At 50.6% G+C, this 8,017-nt stretch overlaps 1 pseudogene; it reads left to right on the top strand.

Annotated features, from left to right (window-relative positions):
- Positions 1 to 6,828: 6,828 nt before the first annotated feature.
- LOC118601031 lies at positions 6,829 to 6,947 on the top strand (annotated as a pseudogene).
- Positions 6,948 to 8,017: the final 1,070 nt, after the last annotated feature.

Raw genomic sequence — 8,017 nt, 5'->3', positions numbered from 1 at the left:
TCCGCTCCTCGTGGGACCGCAGGGCAGTGCAATGTGCACCCACAGAAACCGCGAAGCCCTAACCCGAGTCCTAGTTAACACGTCGCCTCACGCGGTCCAGCTTTGGCGACTAAACATTTGGTCGATTGCGTCTTTACAGAGTTCGTGTCGTTTAGTCTTGGTAAAATCATAATTAGCATTTACATCTGGAAACTATTTACACTTGATAAAACTGCTTTTCTTGGAGGCTTTCTGGAGTAGCTAGGATAGACTTATTACTCCACTTCGCAGATAAGAGCAGGGCCCAGAGGGATCACCCCCTTACTCAAGCCAAGGTCACATGAGAAGAACTAGGGGACGCTGTGGACCGTGACTTGTACATGGACTTCAACTCGCTTTCCAGAAACGCGGAGCTGCTGGAAGAAGTGTCCCCCCCACCCCCAACTTTTTTTCTGAGGGATGACAAATTATATTCACTATTGTCCTAAAGCGGTTTTCATTTCTGATTACTTAATTTGCCCAGCGTTTGCCTTAAATGGTTTTCCACGGCAGGCTGTAGATGTTTGCGGTTGACTTTTTGACATTGTAACACTTTAGTACAAAGGAAGCTACAGAAAGCAACAATGAAAACATTCACTAAGTATGTTTATAATCAAATATATTCCTCAGTAATTTAATTTGGAGGAAGCGAGAGCCCGGCATTACAAACAGAGGTCTTGTTAATAATTCATAAACCCCGAAACGGGGAAAGCGGGAATGGAGATTGAGACTCAGGCCACAATTGGTTGTTCTGCTGAGAACCACCTCCGCCCGCTGAGAACGGGGTATTTGGGGAACACGGGCCCTCCGAGGCTGTGAGTTGGTGGGCTTTGAACGGTGTCCTTAGGGGGCTCAGATTCTGAGGGGCCAAACTTAGGGATGAGGCCAGGGGTTGGGTAGGGTTAGGGGAGAATGAAAGGGCCTGGGTCGCCGTCCCGCCCCTAAGCCACCAGGTCTGAGAGGTGGGCCGCCCCGCAATGGCAGTGGCCTCATGGCCTGTGTCCCTTATGTAAGGTTTTTGTCTCGCCGTCGGCTTTTGTCGTTGAAATCTGGGAGACGGCAGACGAGTTCAGAAGAAGCAAAAGCAAGTGCCATGTGCTCCATGCCGCACAGTTTACGACGGGCTGCGCCTCAGCCCAGAAACACGCACCGCGCTTCCGAGGGTGCAGGGGGCCTTCGCGCTCAACTTTTCTCTGGCGTATCGCAGCCACCAGGGAGACTGCGGTCAGGGTCCGGCGTGGCCGTGGCCTGACCTCGTCCCCGCCCGAATCCGGGCTGGAGACGAAACGAGCCCTCTCATGCCGGCTCGAGTCCTCGGCAACGAGGCGTGGGTCGCCTCTCGTTCCCACGCGTCCCGGATTGTTTCATGGCACGAAAAATGGGACAAAGAGTCTCGGTCAGTTTCTTCGGAACTAAGTCATTTAGGAGATTATGGTGAGTTTAGAGGGAAAACTAGACAAAGAGTGAGAACAGGTAGCTTATAGAGAATGGAACAGGTAGCTTATAGGGAATCCGAATGGCTTTTAGGCGTGTGAAAATATGCAGACTTTACTCGTGATGAAGAAATGCAAATTGCGGCTATAATGAGATGTTAGTTTTCACCTATCAGATTGGCAGGATTAAAGAGTCTAATAAAACGGCGAGCGGGCAGAGCACGGGGGCCGGGCGCAGTGTTTCTTCGCCGTTAGGGGTGCAAACCATCCGAGGGGTGCTGCGGGGTGCTGTCGGGATGAATATCCTCAGACACTTTGATACAGTGTTTTTACGGCAAAGCGTGTGGACACGAAGGTATGAAGATACCTGCTTCGACACTTTGTGAAGAATCAAAATATGGTAAATGCCCTAATTATTCATTTGTGCAAAATCGTTTAAACAGTTATACGCACGTCCACACACACATCAGAATAGTAGACAAGAATGAAGAAATGAAGTATTTAATTTCTTTACTCTTCGTATGTATTTAATATATGAATGAACTCTTCAAGCACATATCTATGCACATATACACACATCGAGTATATGTATGTACGTATGTAGACACCTGATTTCTTCATATGTGAATACCTATGTGAATGCGTGTGTGCATGTACACACGTGTACGTCCACACAAGGACACATGCCACTGATATGGAAAGCTCCACCCATTGACAAGTGAATTAAAAATCGGTTCAGGCATGCACGCGTGCGTTACAGTTCCATCCGCACCAGGACGGTTCACGCAAGCGCACGCACACACCATGCACACGCTCCCCACTTCCAAACATCTCCCAAGAACTGGAGAACTCAAGAACGGTGGGCAGAGAGGCACACACTTTGCTGGTCCATATATCTCTCAAGTGCAATTATCTATTGAGAATTAATATTTAAAAATATCATAGGCCCCTGGTGAAAAGGAAATGTAACGTGTTGTGGCAGTAGCTGCTGGTACTTATGTGACAAATGGAGCATCCCTTTCACTCCTTCCCTTTCGGGGATCTAGGCCCCTGTGTTCCCATTTCCCCGTGTGCTTCAGAGAAGGCGGAATCCTTGGGGCCGGCCGGCCGCCCTCCCACTGGACCTTTCATGTCTCTGCATCTTCTTGTCTGTCCTAGAACATGGTGGCAGCACCATGCTGAGCAGGGCAGGGTGTGGAGATATTACCGAACCCCCAAATCCATGCCCCTTGACTTGTCTACAGAACTCACACGTGGTCTTCCTGTTTAAGCCTTGGTGGTCGAGGTTTCGGCTCCGATGAGAAGCGCCCCATTTTAAACACAGCTCATGCAGCCTAATTGTCATCACCCCCTTTGATGTGTGGGTCCTTGGTTCAGCGTTATGGACAGGCAGCCTTGTTCTTTTACGCTAAAACATCCCTGGAGACAGAGGACCCCCTAACTTCGGCAGCAGGCTGGGTCTCTCTTAAAAGTTCGGTCCATTACGATGTCCTTTCTTCCGACAAGGTGAGAACATCCTGTGTGATTTTTCTTTCCAAGGGTCCCAGGTATTCATCCCTCACTGGTCAGTCCGCATGTTCTATCTTCGTTCACCTGCCCATCCGTCCATCCATGCAAAAACTAACAACCAAGGGCCCCGAATGAGTCACAGAATTGGAGAAAACAAATGCCAGCTTCCCCCCATTTCGGCACGTTAGCTATTTAAAGATAATTCTCACCCCTCCCCCAAAGCCAATATCTTCTTTTCAAGTGGACTTGTACATTCTTGATGTTTTCCTTTACGTGCCCTGATTTTCTTGCTGTCTGCATCTCCGTCTCTCCTCTGGGAGGACTCTCTCCTGCACATCCCTTGTGAAGCTCAGTGTTCAAAATGAAACACGAAATGCCAAGTGTGGCCTGACGGGCACGGGCGAGAGCAAGGCTGTCGCCTCCCTCCCCGAGACGTTAAAACCGTAAACGCGGGCCCAGAGCACGGGGCCCTGAGGAAGTCCTGCTGCCGTGCAGTTCGAGTGTGAACTCAGGTGTCAAGTCACGCTGCCGACCCCAGTGCCTAAGTCTTATCTACCATGTCGTCACAGTACAGCTGGGCCCTAGGACCCACGCGCGGAACCTAACTTGACTCCGATCCGCTTTCAACGTCTCCGTCTCCACGTTAAACTATCTTCCGCCCCCCTTCCTTGGCCCTGTCCCCAGCCCCGCTTCACCCGCAGCCCCTCGCCACCCCTTCCCCGCTTACAAAGCAGATGTTTCCTGGCCGAGCCTTGCCTGCCATACATACAGATATTTTTTTTACACTGTGTCACTAATGGTACCAGCAGGGCGCCTCTTTCAATAAGATGCTGATTGGTCGAAAATGGCTTCCAGTAACTCAGCCTTTGTTTTGTAAAAACATTATTGCAACATTGTATAACACTTTAGAAATGTTTCAAATTTCGGCTGGCTGGTGATTTAGCAGACTAGGGGGCTAGCATATGGAGTCTGCTGTGCTTAAGAGGCTGTGGTTTCCTTCCTGGCACCACCCGCGAGGCAGGATTAGCAGTCAAGGGGACCTGCTCATATTTGAGTGGGCCATGCCACCAGGTGTGGTTACCTCTCTTGGACCAGGAGCCAAAGTCTTGTGGGCATATGGGGGAGGTAAAATTTGGATATCTTAAGGCAAGCAGTTTCTAACAAGCTTGGTCTATATATCTATATCCATCCATCTATCTATCTATCTATCTATCTATCTATCTATCTATCTATCTATCTATCTATCTACTTATCTATCTATCTATCATCTATCATCTTTTATCTATCTATCTATCTGTCTGTCTGTCTATCTATCTATCTACTTATCTATCATCTATCATCTATCATCTTTTATCTATCTATCTATCTATCTATCTATCTACTTATCTATATCTATCTATCATCTATCATCTTTTATCTATCTATCTACTTATCTATCTACTTATCTATCATCTATCATCTTTTATCTATCTATTATCTATCTATCATCTATCTATCTACTTACCTATCTATCTATCTATCATCTATCTGTTTCATTCATTCATTCATTCATTCAAAATTTATTTAGTATCTACACTGTGCCAGATACAGATATGTTTAGGATGCATTAGACCTGCATCCTGTCCTCAAAGCCTTCATAGTCTAATCAAGGGTACAGGAAAGGAAATACAAATTGCAGATCAGCTTAAGAATGACAAGGTATGGGCATTTGGAGGCACCCGGAAATAAAGAATTGAGAAGATACTAGTTGATGTGAGTTCAGGATCTTTTTCTAAATATATTTGTCTAACGATTGAATCAATGCTTACTAAGAATCGTAGGAAGTGATACTTACTAAGAACACTTCCAGCAGAAGGAACCACGTGTGCAGTCAGTCGGTGTCACACAGAAAAGGTCATGGCGTCATGGGAGTCAGGGCCACCTTCCACTCGCTTTGCCTGCGAGCGAGCTCTGCATTCACGGCCCATCTGCTCCCTGAGAAGCGCCAGGACCTGCGCCTTCTGGAGGGACGTTCATTTGCCCTGTCTGAGCCCCATGCGAGGCTGGAGTCATGTACAAAAGCACCCTCATCCCTTCCCACTGTCTTCTTGACCGCCATCGGATTGGAGAGTTTGCGATAACCACAGGTTTGGAGCTTGAAGGAGGAGGGTCCAGGCTGACTTTGAGCTTTGCTATTTATTAGTCCTGAGAGCGTGTGCGAGCCTCAGTTTCCCCATTTGTCAAAGGTGGGTGAACATTCGTACCTGCCTCGCAGGGATGGTGTCAGGGTCAAGGTGCATAACCCATCACGTGAAAAGAGATTGGTGTTCTACAAAGCTCTTCACGGATGGCAATCATCTTATGATTTCCATTGTTATAACGACGATGATTATTTGGTGTTCACAGCTTTTACCGGCACAATTGTTTTCAGATTCTGACAGTTCTGAGTGTCAGGGAGTGATTCTTTACACTGAGTCCCCATACCATGACTTCCTGTCTACCGGTCCTAGGGCTTCCTCTTCCGCCGAATGGAACAAACGTAGCTGTTCTCCCCCGTGGCGGCCATCCACACGCCTGAGGGCTGCTCTCCCGCACCCACTTTTTCTGTTCTTTCTTCTCAGTCTAGCCTCAGCACCTTTAAGAGCAGATTTTGACGTGTTGGAGAGTGACATGATTTCGTCCAAGTCCTCACTGCGGTTAAGTGCTCACTTATCTCATTCATCCATCTCCTTGGGAATTCCTTTCCTATAAAATAAGGGGTCAGAAAGGAAGACAGGGTGCTCTCTGAGCCCTGCCCTCCCCACCTCGCCCGCACCTGTCAGCCTGCACGATCTGGAGTTCTCTGGATTGTTCTCTGAAGTTCTTCACAGCTGGAGTGGGGTCCCTCGGAAGGGAATCCGGGGCCATGCAGATGAGGGCGAGAAAGGGTCATCGTGTAGGAGCCCGAGTCCACGGAGGGGTCATGAGTCTCTGTGACCCTGGAGGGGACAAATCGGAGCATCCTGTCTCACCCATTGTCTGAAGACCCGGGTGAAGCTGAAGATGGTGTTAGGAGAAAGCGTGAGCTCTTGGGAAGCACAGCCCCAGGATGTCTGACGTGGCAGACCGGACACACAGAGCATCACCCCCACCGAATGACTCTCCCTGATCACGTGAGGCCCCTTCTTCGCCAAGAGACATCTGCTGTGACCAGCTTTGTACATATGTACATATGTACGTGTGTATGTACATATATATGTATGTGTGCATCTTGGTTCTCGCAGTCTGATATCCAAATGGAGTGACAAGGGCAGAGACAGAGAGAGAGGCGAGGGGCTACATTCCTCCATAATGCGTCCTTGGCACTTCATTTCTGTAACAACAACGACAACAAAAATTTTGTTAGCAGCGTGGGAATTCCCAACGAGTGGGCCAGGGGACGGTGTTGTCCTGCTCGGTGGTGACCTTAAGGACCGCTCCTTCCGATCTCGCCACCTGCACCTCAGAGCAGATGGAGTGCTGGAGGCTTCCGAAGGGGTCTGCAGGAAAAACAGCTCTCGGGCACAGAGCATTCGCTGCGCCTCGAAAGGAGGCCGTGCCTGGGATGGGCTCCTGGCGCTCGGAGCGGGGGAAGGGGAGGGAATCCCCCCAGGGAGTCGTGATGGGGTGGGTAAACAGGATGCGCTCAGGTCCAAATTCTGAGAAAACACGAAAGGCGAAACCTGGGAAACCAAAATTATGCCCCGAGAGGGGTGGGGTGTCTGCCCCCCCCCCAAACTCCTCATGCGGCTGCTCTGTCATGCACCCCACGCTTCCGACGGCCCGTTCTCCAACGACCCTTTCCAGAGAGGAAAGAAGCCACATCCATTTTCTGCTACTTCCTTGAATCTCATAAGAATCCAATAAATGTGTCTACGGCCACGCCGCCCTGAACAAGCCCAATCCCGTCTGATCTTGGAACCTAAGCAGGGTCGGGCCTGGTTAGTACTTGGATGGGAGACCACCTAGCAAGACCAGGTGCTATAGGCGTAAAAAAGGAAAAGAAAAGAATCCCATAAACGCACGTTGGATGAATGAATGTAGGAATAAAGTGCCAATCGCAGAGCCAGACTGAAGCGGAGGGTGGGGAGGCGCTCAGGCCGGGGCGGGGTCCGGAGCCTCGGCCGGCCAGGCCGGGTGTCCGCGTGGCCACTGGGCCCGGGGACCCGGGCGCCGCCCTCCTCGGGGCCGCTCTCCTTAGCAGCGAGACGGGCGAGTCTGGAGGGACTCACGCCTTTCTGCAAGAGCCACACGTTTGCTGGTAGTCGAGCAAAGCGACACCCCTGGACCGGAGTGAGGATGGCAGAGGAGCGAGGGGCCCCGGCTTGCAGTCGGGGGGCGAAGGGCCCCCGGCCGCTCAGGCCCTTCGCGCCTCCGTGAGGACGCCATTCGTGGGTCTGGCGGGCGGGCGCGGCATCCAGTTCAGAGGACCACGGCACAGATTAAGGGAGGCTGGATGCTGATTTGCACATATGGAAATGCTTTTTCTCGCCGTCGAGGGCTCTGTTGTGGACAGATGGAATTAGCAAGAACTTCAGAGTCGTGAAGGCAAACACACATTAAAAACAAAAAAAAAACAAGCCTCTCTTTCTTTCCCACTTTCTCTTTCGGCTGGCCTCTCTCTCTCGCTCTCTTTCTTCTTTGTGCCTTTCCCCTCATCCTTCTCTCTTTCTCTTTTTCTCGTAGAACCTTCAGACTGCACAAGAGAAAAGAAAAATTGCCCCAGAATGGCTCCTGGCATTAATAATACATCGACCATATTTCAATTGCAAATCATTCTTTAACAGCACGTTTCCCCCACATCAGTTTTAAGTCGGGTGTGGGGAGCCCCAATGCAGTGGCACGTGAAGGCCGGTCTTCGAGAGCCGTGGCCCGCTCCTGGCCTCGGCCCGAGGACGCCGAGCCGGTGCGTCCCAGGGTCCACTCCTCCTGAGTCCTCAGCCCCCGCATCCCGGTCACGGCCCTGTCAGCTCCGTGGGTTACTGTCCCCGCCCGTCTCGCTGCTCAAAGGGGCCCTCAGCGGCACCCGGCTTGCTTCAGGGCTGAAACCGTAAACCCGA

This window comes from Rousettus aegyptiacus, unplaced genomic scaffold (genome assembly GCF_014176215.1).
Source record: "Rousettus aegyptiacus isolate mRouAeg1 unplaced genomic scaffold, mRouAeg1.p scaffold_m13_p_3, whole genome shotgun sequence".
Taxonomy (NCBI): domain Eukaryota; kingdom Metazoa; phylum Chordata; class Mammalia; order Chiroptera; family Pteropodidae; genus Rousettus; species Rousettus aegyptiacus.
Note: the sequence above shows the minus strand (reverse complement) of the source record. Positions and strands in the feature narration are given on the sequence as shown.